Genomic DNA, 23,927 nt, shown 5'->3' with positions numbered 1-23,927 from the left:
AAGATAAACACTGAATCAAGCACCCTTCTGAAGTTATAGTTAACATATTTTGATCTTTTAGAAAAGGTTTCCTCAGAACCGTGCAGGGAAAAAAAGTAGTTAAGATAAAGATTAGCTATGTAACAAATACAGTGGCATATATTCTCCATATGTACGTCCTCTTTGGAACAATCCCAGTGAAATGAGTGTCACAAATAAAAACTACTCATGTGCTGAAGGTTCTACTGTTTACCTATTCATAAACTAGATTTTTAGATTAAAATTTGGTGTCACTCGCAAGGGAAAAAAAAGCCACAAAAATTTTGTTGTTTTTTTTTCCTGAAAAAGCCTGTAACGAAAACTCAGGTGAGGTTACAAGGCAGACTAGCACATATGAGTGCATAGCAGACATTGTATCATGACTATGTGCAACATACTTGTATCAGGATTGCTCACTAAATTAATCTGAAATACTCAGATAACATTGAATCAAGTTAATTAAAAGAGGTTCCTGAAAAACTGGTTTGACAATATTGCATTTGATGAATCTATCTAGATCTATCCAGAATCGGTGATGTACGAGGACTGTGATCTATCCAGAATCGGTGATGTACGAGGACTGTCATTAGCAATTCCTATTCTGCCAAAAATGTTACTTAGTGGGTAAGTAGGCAAGGAGGGAACAATATTAACCTGTATCAGTTACAAATTCCACATCTCAAATCTTTTACACTTATTTGTGCCTTCCCCACAGCTGTAAAAATGGGCTGCAGCTCCCCAAAGCAGAGCATGTATGTGTAACAATGGTGTTTGCACCGGTTGTTCAGCCTTGCATCTATCACATGATTTTAAAAAATTCTGAAAACAAGTTATGCATCACATGATTGAATGCATCCTTATAACAACTAGTGTATCAGAATACTCAATGAAGACAGCAAGATCAGTATACTCCTAGAAAGTAGAAAAGGAAACTTAAAGCTACAAAAGAAAAAAAAAATCTGAATCAAATGAAGAGCTCTTTACATATTCTGCAGACAGTGTTTCTTAACATTTTAAATGCCCAACCCAACACATCCAAAATAACCAAGAGATAACAGGAACTATTTTCCCTTCAACTGTTAGTTGTGGATGCTATCCTGCCTCCTACAGAATCCATGTCAAAACTCCTCTTTATTTCCATGATTGGAGGATCACGTCCTTCATCGCAAAGTCTGGCAACATCCTGTCAAATTCCTTGAAGTGTTATATAATCAAGATGCTGAATGTTTACATTGCCATCTATACAGACCATCTAAAGTCTGTTTTTATCTAAATTAACAAGATTTGACAATACTTGAAAGCCTTCCTATGTCATCTTCTATCACTAAAAGTACAGCAGGTTGAAGAACAATGGAAAAGAGCGCACAGGGAGGGATAAACGGGATTTCATCGTGGAATTCCTCTGTCTCAATAGCCAATGGTCATGTATCAACCGTCACCGTTACACTTACTCTAAAATAACTTTTATTTGAGGTAACTGTGTTAACAACTTTAAGATACAGTCTGCGGCCACACCACCACCATCGCCACCACCGCCGCCTTCGACTGTGTGGATCGCCCAGCTGGGCGTCCGGGACCACCTTGGAGTACAATCCTGCTTCGCAAGGAAGTTCAGACCGCCGTCCCCAGACGAGCCCGCCCGCGCTGACCGCCCCCAGCACTCCGCCGGGCCAGGGCACGTCCGTGATGCCGCTCCCGAGCAGGGTAGAGCCGGGCCCGGGCACCGCCGCCGCCCCCCGGGACCCGCGGCACCCGCCTTTCCAGCTGCCACCTCCGGCAGCCCCGCACCGGCAGCGCCGGGGCCACCGATCGGCGGCCCCGTTCGGCCCTCCCGAGCCGGCGGAGCGGAGGGGGCAGCTCGGCAGCCCCTCCGCCAGCCCCAACCAGCGGGCTGATGTCGCCTCTCGCCGCGGCACCCGCGGGCACCGCCGGCAGCCGGGCGGCGGCGGCGGACCAAGTTCCCACCGTGCCGCCGGTGCCGCCCGGGGACCGCGCCGGCACCACCGCGCCGAAGGGCATGGCAAGGGGTGGCGGGAGACGGCGCCCGCCCGCGCCCCCTGCCCGCCGCGGCCCAGCGCCGCCGCCCGCCCCCGGCATCCCGCCCGCCGCTCCGCCCGTGCCGGCACCGCTGCTCGGCGCTGCCGCCGGCCCGTTCAGCACGAGGCGCAAGGGACGCGCACGGGAGACGGGCATCCGCCTTCCCCCGGCCGGACCTTACCGGCCGCGCTCGCCACCCTCGCCCCGCTGGGCGTTCGCCTCTCCCACTGCCGCCGCCGCTCCCGCAGCCGGAGCGCATCCCTGCTCCGCCCGCAGCCGCCACCGCCGCCGGCACCGCGCGCGCCGCACGGGAGCGCCGCGCGGGCACCGCCGGGGCGCGCCCTCGCCGATTGACGGCCCTGGCAGCCAATGGCCACACGCGCAGCGCCGGGGAGGCGGGACGGAGTGGCGGAAAGGGGCCAATGGGAGCAGGCCCGTGCAGCAACGCCGTTTCCGGGCGGGGGGAGCAGCGCCGGGCTGAGCGGTGGCCGCGCGGGTGCGGCGGTGCCGGGCGGGCGGTTCGCCGAGCGGGAGCCGGACCGGGCTGAGCCGGGGCAGCGCCGCGGAGTCCCCTTTGACGCGCTGCAGCCCCGGCGGAGGCTGCCGGCGTTGCTGCCGCGCGCGGCGGGGCCGGTCTTGCCCATCCCCAGCCGCTCTGGAAGACGGGAGCGGGGCTGGGGACCGGCCGCGCAGGTGGGGAACGGGTGCCGCCCAACCCTCGACTGCCCAGGAACAGCGAACTTCACGCGGAGGCGCTTTGTTAAAGGGGGAAAAAAAAAAAAGGAGGGGGGTCAGGATGTATCTTTTTCCGGGGAAATCCCACCGATCTGAAAACCGTGACCACCGGCAGCATCGCCGCGGCTGCCCGGCTGCCGCTGACCTTGGCGTGGCCGCGGCAGGCACGGGACCGCGTCCTTGGCCGCTGCCGCGCTGCGGAGCGGGTGTGCCGAGCCGTGTGTGCCGAGCCGTGTGTGCCGAGCCGTGTGTGCCGAGCTGCGCGGGACACTCCGTGGCACGGTTGTCAGTGCGCCGAGGGGTTTGCACCGAGTTTGCAAGACCGCAGAACTTGTCCTAGTGGCAGTGCCGCACCTGCGTGCACCTGTGTTCAACTTGGTTCAGCGATTTTGCCAGTGGACCAGGTGTCTGTTTAGTTTTTATTTATGGGATGCATCCATAGTTTTGCATTGCTGATACTCTACATAGAATGAGGTGTTTTGTATGCTAACCAGTGATGTAGAGATATACAGGTAAGGTACCAGAGGCCCTGGAGAAGTGAAGACCTAGAATGAACCATTGAGACTGGAGACTCTATGGCAATGAACAGCTCAGCCATGGTCAGCTAACGAAATGCAGGCCTGGAGCTGGACAAAAGTGGGTTTGGGGGTAACAAAGAAATAGTATCTGACATATCTAAAAGGCAATGTATGTATTAAATTCAGGTGTGGAATTAGAGCTACAGACCAGTGAAAAAAGAGAAAGGGAGAAAAGTGAGTTAGCAAAGATAAAAATGATATTAAGTAGAACCTAGAGGATGAAGAAGAAATCATAAACCTGGACATCATACTTCTCCTGGCCAAGGACTCCAAATACTCACAAGTCACTGTTGTCACGCTAACTTGGAATGCAACTGATCAGGAGATCCAAAGGAGCAGTGGAAGGGTGAATGTAACAGCAAGAGAGGAGCACAACAATTTTAACTGCATTATTACCACTTTTTTTCTGTAACTAGTAATTATTAGACTCCTAAGATTTCAGTTACAATAAATGTCTCTTCCCTCTTTTCCTGCCTCTTTCTCTAAAAAGCCAGATGAAATGCTAGAAAAGATTTCAGAAATATGTTTTATTGCTGGATTCTTTTCAGTGTTGGTTGTCTTCATACACTGTTTTGGAATTTGTTTGTCAGGTAGATCCCCTTGCCTAGTTTCGTGCTTTATTTGCTGATTCAAAAGGTTGTGGAGGTTTATTAATTCCGAATGGCTTGCTATTGTATTTCATGCTTTTTAGAAAGGTTTCTAAAATTAAATAATCTCTCAAGTTAATCTGGTCATAAGTAAATGTTTATTAAGTCCTTAATGAAGGAATTTATTGCTGATACTAATATTATATTATATTTATAGACAGAATTCCTCGTTTAGTCATACCAGATGCAGGTACCCTCATCTTTGCTGAGTTCAGAACTGCTAGTACAGTTGAACAACGTGAAAGTCATGTCCTTTTCTTTCACAGCAGCTTTTTAATGCAAATTTTATTCTGGTGAGACTGATGCACTACAGTGATAGATTTTTTTCCTCACACTCTTCAACTGTTTACTTTTTTTCTTTTGTGGTAATGAGGCATTTGAGTTTACTGTGTCCAGTGTGAAGATTCAATACACACACTTTTGTTTGGAATGAAATAACGAGAAATGTTTTAAATGCTTATGGATTTAGACACTGTGCAATAGCTCAGTCAAAATGTCTTTTTTCCTAGCAGATGACTTTTATTACTAGAGGAACTACCTCAAGCCTTAAAAAAGTATGGTGTTAAAAATACATATCAAAAAGTATCAGGTTTTTTTTACTCTTTGTTAAAGCAGGAAGGGTTTTTTTAACCTTTATGTCAGCCATATTGTTATCTTGAAAAAACCCCAAACCCAACAAATATACTTTATTTACTGTTAAGAGTTTTACAAATGTTGCAGGACTGACTAAAACATTAAACAGCTACAACTTTATAACTCCTGCAAAGAAGGAGGAAATATGAAAAATAATACTAAAAAGGAAGCTCTTTGTAGTGAGTAGAACATAAATGTCATTGTTTTTAATATTTTAAACTTATCTAAAAATGTAAAGAGAAATTCACATATCCTCTCTGAATTTTATGCTCATGTTAAAAGTGTAGCCTTTGAGGTTCAACACAAGCTTTTCGCAAGTATATACACAGCTCAGTGTGTAAGTTAACTAAATCATTAAAAAGAAAGACAAACCACCACATAACAGCTAAATATCCTAAACATATGAGGAAAAAAAATAGCACACCAGAAATATGAGTCTGTTCATGAAAGTGCCTTACAGTACACATAATATATTCTGAAGTTTAGCAGAGCTCTTAATACCCTGGTAAACTGGGGGAGTTTCTTGTGTCCCAGTTAGCACACAAGACCATAATTTAGCTTTCAATCCCATAAGTTAGAAGAGTTCAACAATTCTTTCAGAAAAATGATACAGCACTCTTGAAAAGTATAAAGGACATACAGGAGCTGAACTGCTCTTATTCACAGCAGAAACAGTATAAGAAATGTAATCCCCATACAGCCCTGTCAGCAGGATTTCTTTCTGTCCTGGATCAACAGGGGTGGCAGAAGTCAGGAATCATACCTGTTAAATCATTGTTTTAGCTGTTAAAACAGCCAACAAGATGTAATCTGCGGGCTAAATATTGGTACTGGGGACCCTGGCAGACAGTAGGAACTATGCTGAAATTCATCTCCAAAAAAAAAGAAAAAGGAAACAAAATTCTGTATATCCTTTAGCGTTTAACCTCAGATTTTAGGAGAGCAATACTGTAGTACTGAGGCATGTTGTACTGGCAGATCTTTTACATCAAACTGTAAAATAACCTTTTAGAGATAAATGTTATTTCACTCATCTGTTCTGTTCAGGTTTGAATATTTAACTGATGCAAGGATGCAGCGCTGCCTTTACAGATCTAGGGGAGGAATATTTGATTATTTATTTTTAAATGTGTTACAGTTTGCTATTCAGCCTCATTTGGTAAACCTTTTCTTAATATCATGCAGATGTATGCTGTGAGATGCAAATCACAGTTATGTGATAGGTGCTATATAGACAAGTAAGGAAACAAAGTTCTTGTCCCCTCATGATCTCTTCTGAAGTGCATTGGGATCTGATTTCACACTGCATAACAAAGTGTTTCCTTTCGTTATTTTATCTGCCATGTATTATGTCAGCTGGAAGGAGGTGATCTCCCCATAAACAAAGCAAGGCAACTTCCTTTGTGTGCAGTGAGTCCTTCAAGATGCTTGTTTATCTACAGTGATCAGCTGCAAGCACAGCTTCCATTTATATAGTGTCCTTCATAGCAATGTCACCATGAACATAATGAATATACTTGGAAGTGTTTAAAAACTCCATAAATATATATTTCTTTGTGACTGCCTTCAACAGTGATATAAGGTAGGCCTTTTGAATGGAAGAATGGAGGGTGGTGGAGTGTTTTTTCAGATCTAAGCAATTCTGCTTTGCATGAGTGACCAGGACATATGAAGAACATTTTTTTTCTCCATTGCTCCATTCAATTTAGATATTTTTATCTTTGTTTTAAATGTATTAGAGTTTTTATTGTTCTCCACCCCATATTTAATTTTTTGTTGGATCAACTGTTTTGACAAGCATTTGCACTAATACCTAAGAAATTAATTATAAAAAATTACTCCAGCTCTCAGCTGGGTTAACCAAGAGAGAAGAGCCTTCACATAACAGTCAGTGGCTGAATCCAGCTGGCAAAAATCAATGTGGTTCTGTTTAATCATGATTAATGTTTTCACTTATTTTTTCATTTTGCATGCAATTTTCTTTTTAAGGCTCTTGGAGGATGATTTGGCAATTGCTACTCAAACCAGAGAGCTTGATTCTGTGTCATGTGATTTGCTTACCAGCAAGGGGATGTGACCAGTAGTGGAATGTGACTTGTCCTTAATTTCCATTTTCTCAAAGGACACAGTTACCAGAATTCAGGATTGTTGTCCCTTGGTACTGCTCTGCAAAGGTTGGAATTGTTATCACTGGTAGTATTTTGTGATTGACACACAGGACTGTTTCTGTTACCCTTATTTTCATTGAAGATCATCTTAAGAGAAATTATTCACGTTTCTGTTTCTGTCGTGGCATCCACATAGATTAGAATGCTGCCCAGCAAGGGGCCAGGAACATGGGTATCAAAATTTTTTGCAGAGATAGAAGAACTACATCAGGAACATTTGTCTGTGTGCTCTTGCTTATCATCTGGAAGAAAAATTTGTCCAAAGTCTCAGTCCCAAACAGCTTGTAATGCAAGTAGAGGAGCAATAAAAGGAAAAATGGAATATATGGATAGAAAGAATGAGGGGAAAAACAGTGAAGCCATCACATTATAAAACAGTTTAGTGGTACTGAGCTTGCTAGTTCTATGTATACACAGCTGGTGTTACGGTAATTTCCTGATTGCTTGTGGTTCTACTTATGTATTCATGAGTATTTATCTATTTAAATACATACAGACATATGACATTCATATATTACATTAAAAGAACATTAAGTTTGAAAATGAAAATGCCTGAATTCAAAAGGTATCTGGTATAGTCTTTAATTTTGTGATTTGTATTTTTCTTAGGACTCTTACCTTATTCAGAGAATGGAAGGGATGAATCCCGCTACTTGCAGGATTGTTTAGTATTTTGATTTATTGAATTATTAAACATATGATCTCAGGATTTATTGATTACAATCTCCAATGTATCTTCTAGTTGCTGCAGCAATTCAGAAAGAAGTCCTAATAAGAATGTTCTCCTGGCTATATATCACCAGGACATGATGTGTACCATAAAAAAATAACGTGACATGTTGCAACGGAAAACTATATTGCAAATGTAGTTGAAATAGAACAATATCAAAATTGAGACACTAGATTGATTTAAGTTTATTCAGATGAAAGGTATTTTTTAGTGTGGGCAAAATTCTATGCTCTTACCAGGTATTCTTCCTGGAAATAGAGAAAGCCTTTTGGGGAAAGCTTTAAAAATAAATCAGTCTGTCTGTCCTTTCCTGTGTGCAGAAAGCTTCTCCTCAAATAGATAACATTAGACAAAATTATAAGCAATTGAAAACAGCATTTTTTAAATGGCAAGTGTGCAAAACTATTACTAGAATGGAACTACCTTTCCCCACAATTAAAATGCATACATGCCTGCGTAGGATAGAATAAAACATAGATTTTTAACACCACAGCTTAACAGGATAATATTACTTGAGTAAGAGTGTGTAATTTACAGAAATCACCCCAGACAGGTGTTGGTGTTTTTTTCTGCTCCACCAAATAATTTAATGTGTGTTAAGGCAGAATCATTCTAGAAAGTTCTTGGAAATTCTAGTATTTGTTTTTATCATTCCAAGACTTGAATCGGGAGGAATTAATCCTAATATTTTAAAACTTGAAAGTCCAGCAGTCCATAAAGCATGATATTTTGATGACAGTCTCTAACAGTTTTCAGAACTTTCAAGTCGATCCAGATTTTTAATTTCCAGAACACAACCTGTTTAATTGTATTTGGCACATATATAAGTATGTCTTCAGCAAATCTGTTAAAGGAACATTAAAGTTGCAAATTCAACCACTCAGTTGTTAGTAAATGGTAAAATTATGGTTGTCTATTTGACCTTATTTTATGACCCAGTGAATTATGATTACTTTTTAGAAATTATGGTTGCATAATATTGAATCAATAATATAGTAGGTATTAGTAAATACAGTAATACATTTACCTACATTTGGACAAAATCAATAAAGGTACAGGAGGTGCAGAGTTTCATCCATTAGTCATCTTTTCTGTGTAGCCAGGTCTCCATATCAAAAAAAGCAATACTACGTCATTTCTGTCTCTTGTAGGTGACAATGGAATTTGTAGCTGGTTAAAGAAAATGCTTTGTTTGCTGGAGTACTGCAGTAGTCTTGAAATGTCGTCACAGAACATAGATGTCTGGACACCTAATCCCAACCTCTTCTAATTGCTTGGAAGATATTTGGAAGAAGTTTATAAAGCTGAGTTTTCTTACACAGGCATTCACAAATAAGGTAAATTATCCCTGTTATTTTTTTACCTCAGTTTCCTATCTTGACATCTATAGTGCACATATACTTTCATTAAAAGTAAAAAAAATAAGATACAGAATCACAGTATTGTTAGGGTTGGAAGGGACCTCTGGAAATCATCTAGTCCAACCCCCTGCCAAGACAGGGTCACCTAGAGCAGGCGGCACAGGAACATGTCTGGGTGGGTTTTCAGTATCTTCAGAGAGGGAGACTCCACGGCCTCCCTGGGCAGCCTGTTCCAGTGCTCTGCCACCCTCAATGTAAAGAAGTTCTTCCTCATGTTAAAGTGGAACTTCTTGTGTTTTAGTTTGTGGCCACTGCTTCTTGTCCTGTCACTGGGCACCACTGAAAAGAGCCTGACACCCTCCTCTTGGCACTCACCTTTGAGATACTGCTGCATTCTGCAGTATGTTAGCTTATAACATTAGTATTTTTAAATATAGTTTGCCATATATTGAACATACAAATGTTCATATCATGATACCTCCAAAAACATGTAAAGGTATTCTTGGTTGTTGTCTTAATACCTCACTTTGAAGAAAACAATTTAGACTTCGTATTCTGGCCCAAGAAGCTGAGTCCGTGCTGTTTCTGTTTTATGGCATGCTGTCGGCATGGATAGCTGCCAGAGCCCATTAAAGCAACTTTTCATTACCTTCTCTCCAGGCACACAAAACTCACTGCTCACCATGGCAAAATACTTTTCTCAGTCAAAGCCACCAAGACTCAGTCTGTAGCTTTCAGTACAGGAGTACTGTCCTACCAAGTTAGAACAGCAGCTTATGGGACACAATAAAGAAAAAGAGATTCTAAACAGTATATGACACTATGTATGTGCTATTTCCTCTTTAATATTGCATTGTGAAAAACTGTACAAAACCTCTTAAGATTGGAACTGCAAAAATTACTTTTTGTGTTCATCTATATAAGCAGAATTCATAGCTATCTGTTTCTTCCTTTTTATCTAATATCCTGTAGAGGTCTGAACTGTGATCACAGAAAGAAACTGGAAGCATATTTTAAGGGGTAAGAGACTATTTCATATAGATTAGTTATTTTTCTTGTTACCATATGTGCACTAGTGTTACAATTAAGTACTTTGTTTACTGCTCTATTCGCTCGTGGTACAGCTATACCTCCGTTCCCCTCCCTGTAAAGTTTTTAACTGTTTCATCTTTTGTACTGAAAATTCTTTTTTTTTTTTTTTCAGATGACTTTCTTGATAATGAAATTTTGTATTTGGTCAATTTTTTTCTATAATAAGGATGACTGGAAAAACTACCTTCTTTTCACTTTGGAATATGCAGTTTCTGTGGGGAAGGAATGGCTCTTTCATAGATATCTGTTGTGATAGAATATTATTCCTTTTCAGCATCATACATTTTATCACATGAATCATTTTATCAGCCTAAAAGTAATTTAAACGGCTACTGATAGAGATGGTTACAGTGCTAAGAGACAGAAGGTAAACAGAAGGTAAATTTAAACAGATTATAAAATTTTGAAAATAACCTGCTGCAAATGTATAGTAGATTTTTCATGTCTGTTTTAAATAAAATTGTAGTGTGCTTAGGTAATGAAATCCAAATTCAAAGTAAATGTGAAGACTTTATTCTCTCTTACTCTCTCACACCCTACTCTAAGAGAGGGGAGGTGAAGAAGCTGTAGGAATTATGGTCCATGGTGAGGTAAGGCTGAATTTTTCACCTCTTTTCCTGTAGCAGTACATTACACAGGTGCCTTATTTTTTTATTTAAAGACTATATTGAAAAATTCAGATCTTTCATGGTTAACTTGTCGTTTACTCTTTTAGAAAGCCCAAAAGTAAGGTCAGTCTGATTATGTTTCCAAGCACATTTTAACACAGATCTACTCTCTAAAACATTTAAAAATGCTTTTCATGTCAAAATCATTAAATGTAACCCACATACAAAGTGAAATGCTATTAGTGAAAATCAATAAAACTCACCTGAAGTGTTAAACTTAGGTGCCTCTTAAGGGATGAAAGCATTAAAAGAGACAAAGGTTTTAATCTGTCTCTTTTTGTCTTTGTGTTTTCCTGTTTTTGTGAGTGTACCCAGGGTAGTTAATGTTTTTGCATTTATACCTAACAGCTGGAAGTATACTTGACTGAAATGGCCAAAATCTTTTATCAGTAATTCTGATAATTATCCTGCACTTTGAAAATAAGACCTGAACTATAATTATTTCTGGCAGGGATATTTCAAGAAATGTTCTGTGTTAGAATAAGGCAGATCCTTAGTATGGCTTTAACGTCTACCCTGAGCACTGTTATTTAAGATAACTAGTGTAGGTCTGCCTATTGATATATAAGAAGAAGATGAATGCTTAACAGAAGACATACAAGGTATGTACACTTTTTGGAGTAATCAAGTATTAGCTTTAAGCAAGTTCCTCTCCTGGGAGGAGTCCAGCTGTATAGTAAAAGTGTTATTTAGGTCCCTCTATGGTTTTGAGGATGCCCCTGACTCTATAAAGACTCCAAAGAGATTAGTTGATGTGCTGCATCTCTAAAAACAATTTAAATAGCTCTAAGTAAGCCTTTGTGCCAATTATGTTAATGAAGCTGCAAAGGGACTGCAAATTTAGAAGTCCTCTAAAGTCCAGTGCTGGCCTAGCCATTAAATCAGGCTCTTTAATCTCTCTAATTGGTACTTTTGAGTATAGAAGAATATATGAACCCTACTGTGTTCTAAAAGCTGTAGAGCATCTTCACTAGCCAATAATACCCAGTGAAAATAGACTTCTCAGACTCCAAGCCTCCTGTACTAAATAATGATGTGGAAAAGTTTCATTTCACTGCTACCTGTCAGTGCAGTTTTGCCTGTTGAACAGTGCTTGGCTGCACCTGTGCTGGAAATGGATCAGCTCTGACCTCCATGACTGTAAGGTTCCTGTCCTAGGCATAGCTACATATCCTGTCCATGAGACAATACTTAGGAGTAGCCAGAAATTCTTGTCTCACTGACAGATTAGGGAGTTCAGTGCCATGATTCCTCTCAAGAGCCATCAAGCCTCTCCTCACAGAATGAGACTTTTACAAACTGATGACCAGTTATTTAAACTCAGGTACTAAAACTTTAATAGCCCAGATGATTAGTTAAAGCTGTTTAAACTTAGAATAACAACTTTATCTCACAAAAGTATGGTTCTAATGGATGCTAGTTCTTTTAAAACCATAAAGACCAGCTCCTTGGCTGCAGTAAATGTGTATGGTTTCACCAAAATTCATAGGGCTTTTTGGCAGCTAAGGAGTTACTATCAATTTAGTATTTAATTTAGAGAATATCAGTAAGGTTGCTACTTTCTAGCTACAGATTTTATGCCAATCTCACTTCCAGCTGCTATATGCATTCTTTTCACAGTGTGACTTCTGTAGTGGTAATATATGTGTGCATTAGGGTGACTCAGGCATATGCCATTACCCATCTCTTTTGCCTTGCTTGGAAAAGGGAGTAAGGTTCAGTGAGTTCCAGCCTTGTCTTGTCTCTGATTGCTTCTGCTTTAAGCTTCTGGCTCAAGTTCTGAAGAACTCTTATACTTCATTTTTTTTTTCAGATAATGTTCATTCTTTTGTAATTTTTTATTGCCCATGGCTATTAGTTTTCTAGAACAGGTTTACAGGGTGTCATCCTTATGATTTGTATAAGAACTCCAAGACAGTATAATGGGGCTTGTGCTTCAAAGAAAGAATTATATAATATAATTTAATTTTTCCTTAACATCCACCCTCACTACTGAAAGAAGAAGAAAAAAAGGCTACTCGCTGAGAGAAGAGAATGCAAAGCTAATGAATCCACTAGGGGAAGGCTCTGCATTTCTGTGTCCATCCTATGCTAAGCAGAGTCTCGATCATGGAATATCAAAAGAGATTTGCCCTGTATGGTATGTCATTTATGTATGTTGTCTTTTAAATAATATTCCCTCTGGGAATAAAAAATTTTCTGTAGTCTTGTTTTTTTTCTACTATTTCATCAAAACCTTTATTTCAGTCGTCTCTAGCTGGCAAAAAGGAACACACTTTTTCTGTAACTCATTTTCTATTTTGCTTAGGTCTATATATTGTAGGTCTATATATTGTAAAGATATTTTTAGAGGCATTAATTTCTTGGTGTAAATGAGTTTTTACTATCATAACTGATATTTGTCACTCCTCTAAAATTGTTGTATACAAGTCTGAATTCATCAGAATATGCAAAATGATGGAAAATGGCACAGGTACAAATGTTGCAACCATATTAGCTTTTCACTTGAATTATTGACTTGATCACACCTACATATGTGCACATAAACAAATACCATTTCACCCGTAAGATCGCTTCTCTTTCCTAACTAATACAGTCAAGACCAATCTTATATCTAATAAGAAACTTTGAGAAATGGGGGAGATTTGAAAGTTTAGTTAATGTAGAAGGCTAAATGTTCCAGACAAATTCCATTGATTTTCTTTGGGCATACATTTTCTGAGATTTTTTTTGTTGTCTCAGCAGGAATTTTTTTGATGTTATTTTTAGTTGTGTTATCTACTCAAAAAGCAAACAACATATTTTAGCTCTATTTACTCTCTTGGGTTTTAAAAAATAATTTATCATGGTTACAGCCAAATGGGGTGAGAAATAAGAGAGAGTTCTCCTGCAAAAATAATTCTAAAATGTTCACATTTGGCTGTAGACTAATACTTTTTAATAAAGTTCTCAAATAAAGTGGTATTGGAGTGCCTTGTGTGAAGGCTTTTCTTGTGACAACATTCATTTTAAGGGGTCTTTCTGTATTTCTGCATTTCATGAGAATACTCTGAAGTAGTATACTCTTAAAGTATTCTTGTGGAAGAAGTACTATGTATAGCTTTTCTCTTGCGTGATACTTTATCATTGTTTCTGTGCAGGTGTGGAAGAGTGACGTGGACATCCTACTTACCCAAAATCTTGTTGCCTTGGACAATGAGTTGCAGTGCAGCAGGTATTTTGTTCTAGAACTCTGCGCAATAATTTCTTAAATATTTTAACATCAGCCTGTCTTTCCTGCAAATTTTTTCAAACACCTGCCTGTGTCAGATACTTCAGGAGTTATTTTAAAAACTGTATTTTGATTATCCTTCCTTTTCACTCACACTTCAGTTGAAAATATTTATTGCATGAAGAATTTCATACACTATTTAAGGAAAATCATATGTATAAATTCATATTGAAAAAACTTCACAAAATACTTTTTTGTAAAGTACTTTTTTATTATGCATTGTCAACAGTTAATGATATGTTGCTGTTTCATGCAAGCTGGTGTTAAGAGAGCAAATGTTAATCCATAAGCATAGGTTTTAAGGAAAAAAGTGCGAGGTCTGCATAAGTTTGTACAGGTTTAAGGATGAAACTGGAGAGCTGCTTCAGTTAAAATGACATTGAATTAGTTACAGAGACAACCACTAGTATTAATTGCTCAGTGTCCCCAAACCTTGTTCCAGTTCTGCCCAGGTTGTTTGGTTTTATCCTGGGTTAAAATTTACACACTCTGGGGGATTTTTCTGTCATTCATAGCAGCTCTAGGAATATAGCAAAACATTACTGTTCCCCAGCCCGCTGTACTATTCAATAACAAGTCCATTTCAAACTAAATAGTGCATGATAATCCAGAAACACAAACAAAAAACCAAACACCACCCCCCCAAAAGCCCAACCAAACCCAGACTTTCTACTATGAGTTAACACAACAAATGTACATAGTTTGTCATGGAGCAACAGCTCAGTTACAATAATAATACATAAGAAAAAAAACTATGGAATTTTTTGTGCACACCAGGTGCTTCACATCTGAAGTCATTACAAATGATAAATATTAAAATTTATTGTTTCTCCAGGATGGTCATGTAGTAAAATATTCTTTGCAATGTTCAGAAATGTAGAAAAACAAGATTTTTTTTTAATTACTGACTGAAAAAATTCTATCTTGTGCATCTTTATTGCCTTAAATATAAACTAAGTAGATAAAATCTGCTTAATTGACAGTATAATTGTATTATTTTTTATGAAATCTCTGGATATTAAATTCTTCAAGGAGGACTAAAATAACTGGACTGAAGAAATGCCTATTTATGACATACTTTATAATGAGTGACAAACATGCCTGACTATTTAGCTGGTTTAATAATTTTCATCATAAAATCTATTTCTTTTAATTTGTTGCCCTACAGTGAGCTGTTTGAACTTGACTTTCTTGCCTTGGAATGATGGAACAGCAGTATGTCTTGAGCACAGTAAATCTAAGCTTGTTTTTATGTCATTCTTTGCCACTTTTTTTATTTCACTTCCTTGACAAGCATTAATATAATTCAGTTCTGTATCACAATTTCCACGTTCTTTTGAATATGGTGTGCAGGAGCTTTTACTTATGTCTACAGAGTCTATTAGACCACAGTTTAAAACCAGGTTGTCTTTTTTAAGAAAAGATGTTTTCATAGTGTTAGATAAAATAGTATATAAATTTTTGTCTTTTTTGTTATATTTGGATTCCTCTCCAATGCACACCAACTCGATATCAGCAGGCAATGTTGTATTAGTTGCCTCCTTTAAACCTAATGTGCTATTAGTATGAGACTTCTGAAAAGTGGCATCATTGTTAAATTGAGCAAGACTCTTAGAGGTAACGGCATCTTCATCTTTTGAGTCCTGTTCATCCTGTGAAACAGTTACAGTATCACTAGAATAGCTCTCATGAGGTTCATACATCTCAAATATTTCTTCATTTCCAGACTGACTGTCCAGCTTTGCAAAGGTATACTGTGATTCAGTGCAAATCACAGGGCTTACCATTGTCTTAGTCATAGCTGAGAGAGTTGTTTCCTCTCTACAAATGTTTAGATGTGAAAAAGTGGCATAATTATTATTGTTGTTGTTATTCAAGCTGCATTCTTTGTGATTCCTTTGTACTGTTACATCATCAATATTAGTAACCTGTACAACTTCTGAATCATCAATTTCATTAATTTTTTTCCCTTGCTCCTTCCCAGTACTATTCACAATCACATTATCACCTTCCTTAATATCCTTTCCACTTTCCTCCTTATTCTGTGATGCTTCTGGTTTATTCAGCTTATCTGGCGTGTTCCCAGCTTTCTCATCATTTCCCTTATTGCCTGCTTCATTTTTGTTTGCTTCTTTTTCAGACAGAGAGCTAAAGGATGAGGGTTGATTTTGTTGTGCATTTGCAGTGTTATTTTTGTTTTGCTCCATCTCAGTGTGTTTTTTCTGAGGTTCGATTTTGTTGCCCAGAGGTTTATTTGTGTTCAAACTAGAATTTTCTTGAACAAAACCTTCTGGGGGCCACTTTGACTTATTTACTTTAGCTACTTCTTCAATAGAAAATGTTTTCTTAGATGTTTCATCATCTGTTGAAGGAGGCCATGACATCTTTAATTTACCTCTTTCTGTGGATTTTTTCAAATTATTATCCAAAATATCAGCATGAGCACCTTCAGTGCCTGAGTACAAGTCTTTATCAACTTCTGTAATTGGTTTAGGATCAATGGGTATACTGTTAATGGGATTTGTTTCTTCAGTATGAGTACTGTCAACTGAACTTTGTTGATCCTTAGAACTCCATAATTCTTTATGCTGCTTGTGTCCAAAACCTTCATCATAATTTCCTTTTGACTTGAAAAGTTGCTTAAAATGGGGTTTACAATATATTTTTCCATGAAGTGATGCATAATTTCCCAAGCTGCCAAATGCAAGAAAATCAGTTTTATACTTCTACATATCATAAACTACCGTGAACTTTACATTTTATTTGCTATTTCAAGCACCTCTATATATCAGTACATATAAAGAAAGGAAGAGCAAAAAGAGAGCAAATTTAATGTATTGTCCAATTCTGACCACACACCTTCCCTGCTTTTACTTGTGATGTCCCATACTATCTCAAAGTCAAAATGAAGGAGAAGAGTCATGCTTGGTGATTTAAGAAAGAACATAAACTCACTCAGTTGTTGCACAGCCTAAGTTTCAAATAGAAATGTTCCACAGCACAATTTTTCTTTTTAGCCTTTTTGCAAATTACAGAAATTTGTGTTTAATTATATTTGGATTCCCAAATGAAGTAAAGGAAATGTGTGTAACTAACCCTCAATGTGTTAAAGTCAAAACTGTTGGCCTTTGCAGTTTGATAGAGCAATAAGTCCTGCATCTCATACAAAGGTTGCAGAGTGGTTTGCTAATGCAGAGAACCATCATAACTCCTTTTACAGATGAGGGAAATTAGGAGAAAATCTGGTGTGTTCAGATCCACCCAAGTTTCTGTGTCTGCTGCTTCCTGAAGGTCTGTAACAGTCAGTAAGAAGTAACGTGCAGAAGAATTTGGAAGGTACTGGGATGAAGCAGTTCTTTAGAGAATTTAAAGAACTTGTTCCCTGCCACAGGGCAGATGTGAGGAGCAGAGAAGAAAAGGGGAATTCAGGATACCTCCCTGTAAATCCAACACAGTTGAAAATAATTTCACCATCTGTATTTATACTCATAAGCAGAGTTCTGTGGGTGGACATGCAGTTACTTCTTACCTCAATTGACTGCCACAGTGATGACATCGGAAACATGATTTGTGAAAATTCTGCTTGTCAGCAACAAGACATTCCATTGGGTAAACTCTCTGTTGGCAGAGTTTGCATGTTTCATTTTCTTGAATCTGCAGTTTCTAGAACCACATATTAAAAAGGTTCAAGTTAGTTTAAGCCACGTTATGATTTGATTTTAACAAATATCCATATATTTTGTTAGAACATTATCCACTTTCCATTAGCTGATATCTTAGGTGGTAATTATAGGGCTTCATTTTTGTTCAACTAACAGTAAAGCCTAGGAAGTGAAAAACTATTTACCTTTCCCTTTGCAGGAATCCATGCATTTGAAAGGACTATTCACTTCATCAGGTACAATATTTTCCATTTATTTGTTATAACTAATTATTTTGTGAAATGAGATAGGATAATAAAAGGTTTTATAGTATAAGTGGAATTGAGTATAATGTATTTACAATCTTTGAATGTACAATGTGATGGAAAGATCAATAAACAGGTGCAGATGTTTGAAATTCTGATGAAGAAGTTTTGCTTAACTATACCAAAAACACATTAGGGATTACTGCTTTTGTGGTAACCTGAAGACTGTGCACTCATATGGTCTAGATATGTTATGGAAATAATTATTTTTTAGTTTTACTATTTTAATTTCCAGACCTGATACTTTTTTTCAGTTAAATTTTAATACTGAGATAGCTACATTTATATTAGCAGCTATATCAAATTCTTTCTTCTATGAATCACAGTTAATTATAAAGGAAACTATTTCTCTATAAAGCACGAAATATGAGTAGAAAGTTTTTTTCATACTAGTAAGGGGCAGAAGGAAATAATGGATAATCTGTTGGGCTTGGAAAAATGCCTACTGCTCTTCTGTCTTGATCTCTGAATTACTGTGAAAATGGAACTAGCAGACAAATACAAAGAGGGTGGATGAAATAATTGCTGTATCAATATATCTCCACTGACAATAATAATGCCCCTTGACATCAGCAGAAAATTTGGCCCATTTCAGTATTCTGTCTGTGTTTGGTTTGCCTACTGGTATCGATTTTATGGCAATTCACAAATCAAGACAGAAAGCAATGTAGATTTTATAACCACAGGTTTAGTTGCCACATACCTCTAGTCCATAATGAGAGCTGTGAAAAATGCTGAAAATTAAGTATCTTCAAGGTAATGTAGAACTTGCAAAAAGAATAAACCACCAGCAAGGACTCAGCTGAACATTCTTAGGTACACAAGTATTCTGAATGTAAAGAGGGAGGAGAGGAAGTGGATAAGGTGACTGGGAGGGAGAAAAAAGGTGACATGTCTCCTGGAAAACTATTTAATTGAATGGTTATACTTTGGTGTAGTTGGGTAGTTGAGAGTGAGTGTTCTGCCGCAGAAGGCAAGTCAAGGGAAAAGAAAAACAGATGGGATTTAAGGGAAGTTTATCCCAAAACCACTTCCAGGACTGAATAGTGAAGCCAATATTCATCTTCATGAAAATTAATCATGTGTTGTGAAAATTAATCACGTGCAGGGCACGGCTGGGCCCCTTTGTCACGCTCATGGTGCCTCTGGGAAAACGTATTCAAGAAGAGGCAAAAAGCTGCACGTGCAGCCAGGACTAAGGGAAAATACTGTGAGAGACCCTGGGAACACCAAGGTCAGAGAAGAACAGTCCTACAAAATCAGTGGGGGAAAGGCCGGTCTACTGTTTGAGGTCATCAATATTTACCAGATAGAAGAGATTAAAAAAAAAAAAAATCCAGAGGCTTGACTATATAGAGAACTTTCTATTCTACTGGTATGGGGTATTTCTGCTCATTTCTACTTTTAACATGCTTATTTATACTGAGACTGTCTAGAATTCAGTTAATTTTCTATATAGGAGGGCATGTAGTGCTGTGTTTTGGATCTGTTGCTGAACTGTACTTGCACAGTGTCAAGGTCTTTTCTTCCTCCCACTCTGCTCCTTTTCCCTGTCTGAAGCAAGTAGGCTGGGGATGCACAAGACGTTGAGAGGGGACAGAACCAAGACAGCTGACCCCAGCTGACTGGAGGGATATTTCATAGCATATGATATCATGCTCAGCAATAAAAGCTGATGGAAAGGGGGAGGAAGAGGGGACATTCAGAGCTGTAGTGTTTGTCTTCCCAAGTCACTGTTGTGCATGTTCAGGCCTGCCTTGCTTTCCAGGAAGTGGCTAGAGATCTGCCTGCTGATGGGAAGTAGTGAATCAATTCCTTCTTTTGCTCTGCTCGGGCTCCAGCTTTGCTTTATCTTTTAAAGTGTCTCTACGTCTGCCCACAGGTTTTCTTCCTTTTGCTCTTTTGATTTTTTGTCCCATCCCACTGTGGGGGAGTGGATGAGTGGGTGTGGACTTAGCTGTCAGCCAGATTCCACCCCCCACATGAAGTATTTTGTTGGGCCACCACCAGGCTGTGCCTCATTTTACAGACTCACAAACTATTTGTGTTTAATTCTGCTCCTAGTGTTCACAGTGTTGGGAATCCCAAAGCAGAGCTTTCTGTTTAGGAGTTACACTGGTACAGGAACATTTAGCTTTCTTCTGCTGTTTTCTTTACTGTTCAAGCATAAGCATTCTGTTCATGTATTTCAGATGGCTAAAGCTATGGCAACATCTGGTCTTCCTGCAGGATGCCATACATATTCAGTGCCGAAAATAGATGCGAAAAGAAGAACACTTATGTTCATCATGTAATAGCATATGTAGTATTTTCTAAGTTTCAAATGCATAACTGCAATCTAAATGCTATTTTAATATAATTTTGAAGTAACACATGCACCATGAGAAGGCATTTATTTTCGCTGTTTACTTCATATTCAAATATAAAAATATATACCTATATTCACATCATATAGTTAAAAAGTTTACTTCAATATGATACAAATAATGGGCTCCAGCTCTTTGAGGGACACTGAGTGGCTCCAGTTTTTCATGATGTGAAACCTGCACCCTGACATCAGGTTTTGCCACCTGATTTCAGACTAGGGCCTCATGAAGCAGTGAAATCACCCAGCAGGAAATAGTAGAATTAAAAAAAAAATAAATTATAGCAATTTCTAAACAATTTCATTAATTTTACTCAAACAGAAAACTGACTGAAACATAATTCACTTTGTTTACAGTCACGTCTTGTATTTTAAAAAACTAAAAAAAGATGTGCACAAAACATGGCCATTATTTTATTTCTACAGCTGTTTTATACAGGCAACATTTTACCTCAGTTTAGAGGATGTTGCATTAATTTTAAGCATGAAAAATCAGATGCATTCTGTGCACATTTTCTAGCATGTTAATATTTTTCAACATTACAACACTAATGCTATTTTAATTTTAATATTTTTAGTATCTTTTTATTTTGCTCTATATAATTCTTCAAGATAGCTCTTGTAGTGTTAATCCTAATAACGATGGAAAAGATAGCAACTAGAGGTTTTCACTAAACAGAGATTTTTCACAACAGTATCTGCATTTTCAGCTTCTTTACCTCCTGGTCTTCATGGAAATCTATTTGAATTCCTACCTCATATTTTTGTACTACTTGTGTATCATCACCATCAAATTCAAACTCAGAAACTGTGCTTTGCTCTGGTGCTACAGGAACTGATGCATCTTTTGTGGGATCTTGATCCTGCTTGTCTGATTTTTGTAATGGATGTTTCAGCTAGACTTAATTCCTCTGAATCCCGTGTGTGCCAAGGCTGTGTTGCAGCTGTTTTGCCATGTGTACAGCACCACTTATATTTTCCTCCACTAAGACTACACACAGGACTTTAATTTCCACCAGGTCTTTGATCATGGGTAAAGGCTGCGTTTGGCTGGTGTGCTATTCTGAGGTTTGAAATATATTAGACTTCACTCTGCTGTGAAGAGCTCAGCTTCCTTTTCAACTTAAACTTTGTCTTCAGCAAGTTAAGGACATTCACTGAGTTGAGCTGCTGAAATTTATCCAAGCTCTTTGCTTCCAGCATGTACCTTGGAGTCCTTACAGCACCATTAGAAACTTCCTAGATACAAGTTTCAGCTGATTCTTTTCCTCAGTGGAATGATTTTTATTTATATATTCCAGTAGCTGCATTTCAAACATCCACCTGCCTGCACTAACACCTACTCTACCTAATGCAAGAACACTGTCCATAGTTCCTGCACACCCTGGAGCATGTTCCCACAGCAAATCAAGAGGCTGGGTCTGAAACATCCAGGCTGTGTATTTAACATTTCCACCTGCAATGATGTGCGGAGAAAAGGGTTGCAAACAGAAGATTTGGTGAGCAGATGGTTAATTTTAGTTGTTTTCACTCAAGATAACTTTGTAGCTGGGAATGCTAAGAATATATTTTCAGTGTGGTAGTTTTCACATACTGTGTTTCCTTTGGGTTGTTTTCTGTCTGTTGAAAGAAATTAAATTCTCTCAAAGAAGGTAACAGAATGTTGTTAAAGACTTAAAAGCACTCTTTCCCACTGTCTTGGGTGGAAGGGAGATAAAAGAGTTTAGAATTGTAAAAACACAGCCTGGTGGTGAATTTACATGTGCATCAGGCCTTTGATACATAAGGCAAAGCCCAGATTGGGCTGGTGCTTTTTGCCCCTGTGAAGTTTTGACTTAGTGCATGTGTGACACTGAAATGATGGAATAAATCTACTCTGCACCTCAGCTGTGAGCCATGGCCATCTTGGTTAACCTGCATCTATCAATTCCTACAAATGGTTCCCTGGTCTGCAATACTTCTGGCTTGATCTGGGTCTGGCAGATCATCTGTAAGTGGAATGAAAGGCTGGTTCTCAAAGACCCATCTTACAGAGAGGACCTCTCCTCTCTGAATTTCACGCCGCTCTAAGCATTGTTTTTTTGGTCTTATTAGTGATGAAGGCAAAGCCATTTCTAGCCTGCTACACATCTGAAATCATGTTCCATGTTTCAGATTCACCAGATAAAATATTAGAAAATGTTTCCCTAAGTTATTAGAAAATGTTTCCTTAAGTTTTTTCTTAACCGTGTGTATAAACATTTATATGAACCTCTTAGTTCACATGGATTGCTTTGGGTACAGATCTGTGGAGACAGTGGTCTTTGTTGGAGAGTTGGACTCAGAATTTACTGGCATTTCCATTGAAGCTTTCACATGAGTGGTGGAAAACTTTCCTGTGCTTCCATATTTATGGTATCTGGAGCAAATACTTGCAGAGGTAGATTTTCTATCCTGTTTTTTCTTTGGTGTAAAAATTTCCTGTAGTCTGCTGAAGTTGTAGCAGTAGATGAACTATCTGTTGAAGGCAATATAATTACCTGGTATGTATTTTCCATCTTTAAGGAACAAAAGTGTTGGGGTTTTTTGTGCTTTTGATTTGTTTTTTTTTTTTTTTTCTTTTTCTCTTTTCTCTCTCTCTCTCTTTTTTTTTAAGTATAGTAACATAGGAAACAATTTTTCTATTCTTCACAAAAGCTAGTTCTGCAAGCATCCAAGCAATAGGATTATAATAAGATCTAGAAAGACATAATCCATCAACTATTGCTCAGAATGCATAAAGCCAATCTTTTGAGCTAAGAGCTGTGCTATTTGCACCATAGAATATATGTGAAAAGAACTGTGGAATTCGTGCAAAATGATGATTGAGCAGTTTTGGAATTTTTGCTGCAACAAATGCAGACTTTGCATTATAAGCATAATGTAAATTTTAGCTGTAACCTATGCTCATTTTCATTTCTTCTGAAAGGGATATTTTCTATGCTTCTGAGAATCTGTGGTGACAAATTATAAATACATGTTCAAAACAAGCAAGGAGGAGACTATTCAGCAGAGGAGAACAGGAATAGAGAAGTTTTTACTTTTAATTGTGTTTGTCACATACTGTAAGTACTTTTGAGCCATCTAATGTATTTCATATTATGTTATGTGCACTTAATTCCAAAAGTCCATATATTCCCACCACTTTCATAGGTTACATTTTATATAATAATTATTCAAAATAGAAATTCAGACTGCATGACAGACCAGTTTCTTAACTTCTAGTTTGCATAAGGAATGATCTCTCATTAAAAACACAGACCTTTACTTCTTTTGCAGATGATGTGGTCTCTCTGTCAGAGTGAACAGCCCTTTCCTGAGCTGCCTTTTCAATTTGCTGTTTTAAAATCTCTGTTACAGTCTTTGGGAGCTCTTCATTCTGAGCTGAATTGATTGCTGCAATGGGAAGAAGAACAAAATAATTGTTTTTCCTCCAACCTGCATTTTATGAAATTGACTTTATCAGTGAATTATAGAACATTATTATCTTAGAAAAGTTGTGCTTAGCCTTGTAGAAGTCTAGAGAGTCACTTGATCAGGAACAGAAATCCATAGAGAAAACAACAAAATAATTGTTGATGTACGTGATATAACCTGTTTTGCCATACCTGAGTCATGTGGCAGGGCTAAAGGTTGACT

The 23,927-nt window shown here is 38.5% G+C and overlaps 1 protein-coding gene across 2 annotated transcripts in view; it reads right to left on the bottom strand.

The window, feature by feature from the left end:
* The window catches only part of B3GALT1 (beta-1,3-galactosyltransferase 1), a 206,263-nt gene extending 203,833 nt beyond the window's left edge, over positions 1-2,430 (bottom strand). Inside the window, exon 1 of one of the 2 annotated variants that reach the window (XR_007904532.1) lies at positions 2,237-2,430. The gene's annotated coding sequence lies outside the window, so the exon portion shown is untranslated. The remainder of the gene's footprint in view (positions 1-2,236) is intronic. The other variant, XM_051787501.1, reaches the window with a different exon arrangement.
* Positions 2,431-23,927: the final 21,497 nt, after the last annotated feature.

This window comes from Manacus candei, unplaced genomic scaffold (assembly GCF_025592945.1).
Source record: "Manacus candei isolate 608988 ecotype Guabito, Panama unplaced genomic scaffold, ASM2559294v1 h1tg000023l, whole genome shotgun sequence".
Lineage (NCBI taxonomy): Eukaryota > Metazoa > Chordata > Aves > Passeriformes > Pipridae > Manacus > Manacus candei.
The sequence above is the reverse complement of the archived record's forward strand: the minus strand, read 5'-3'. Positions and strand labels throughout refer to the sequence as shown.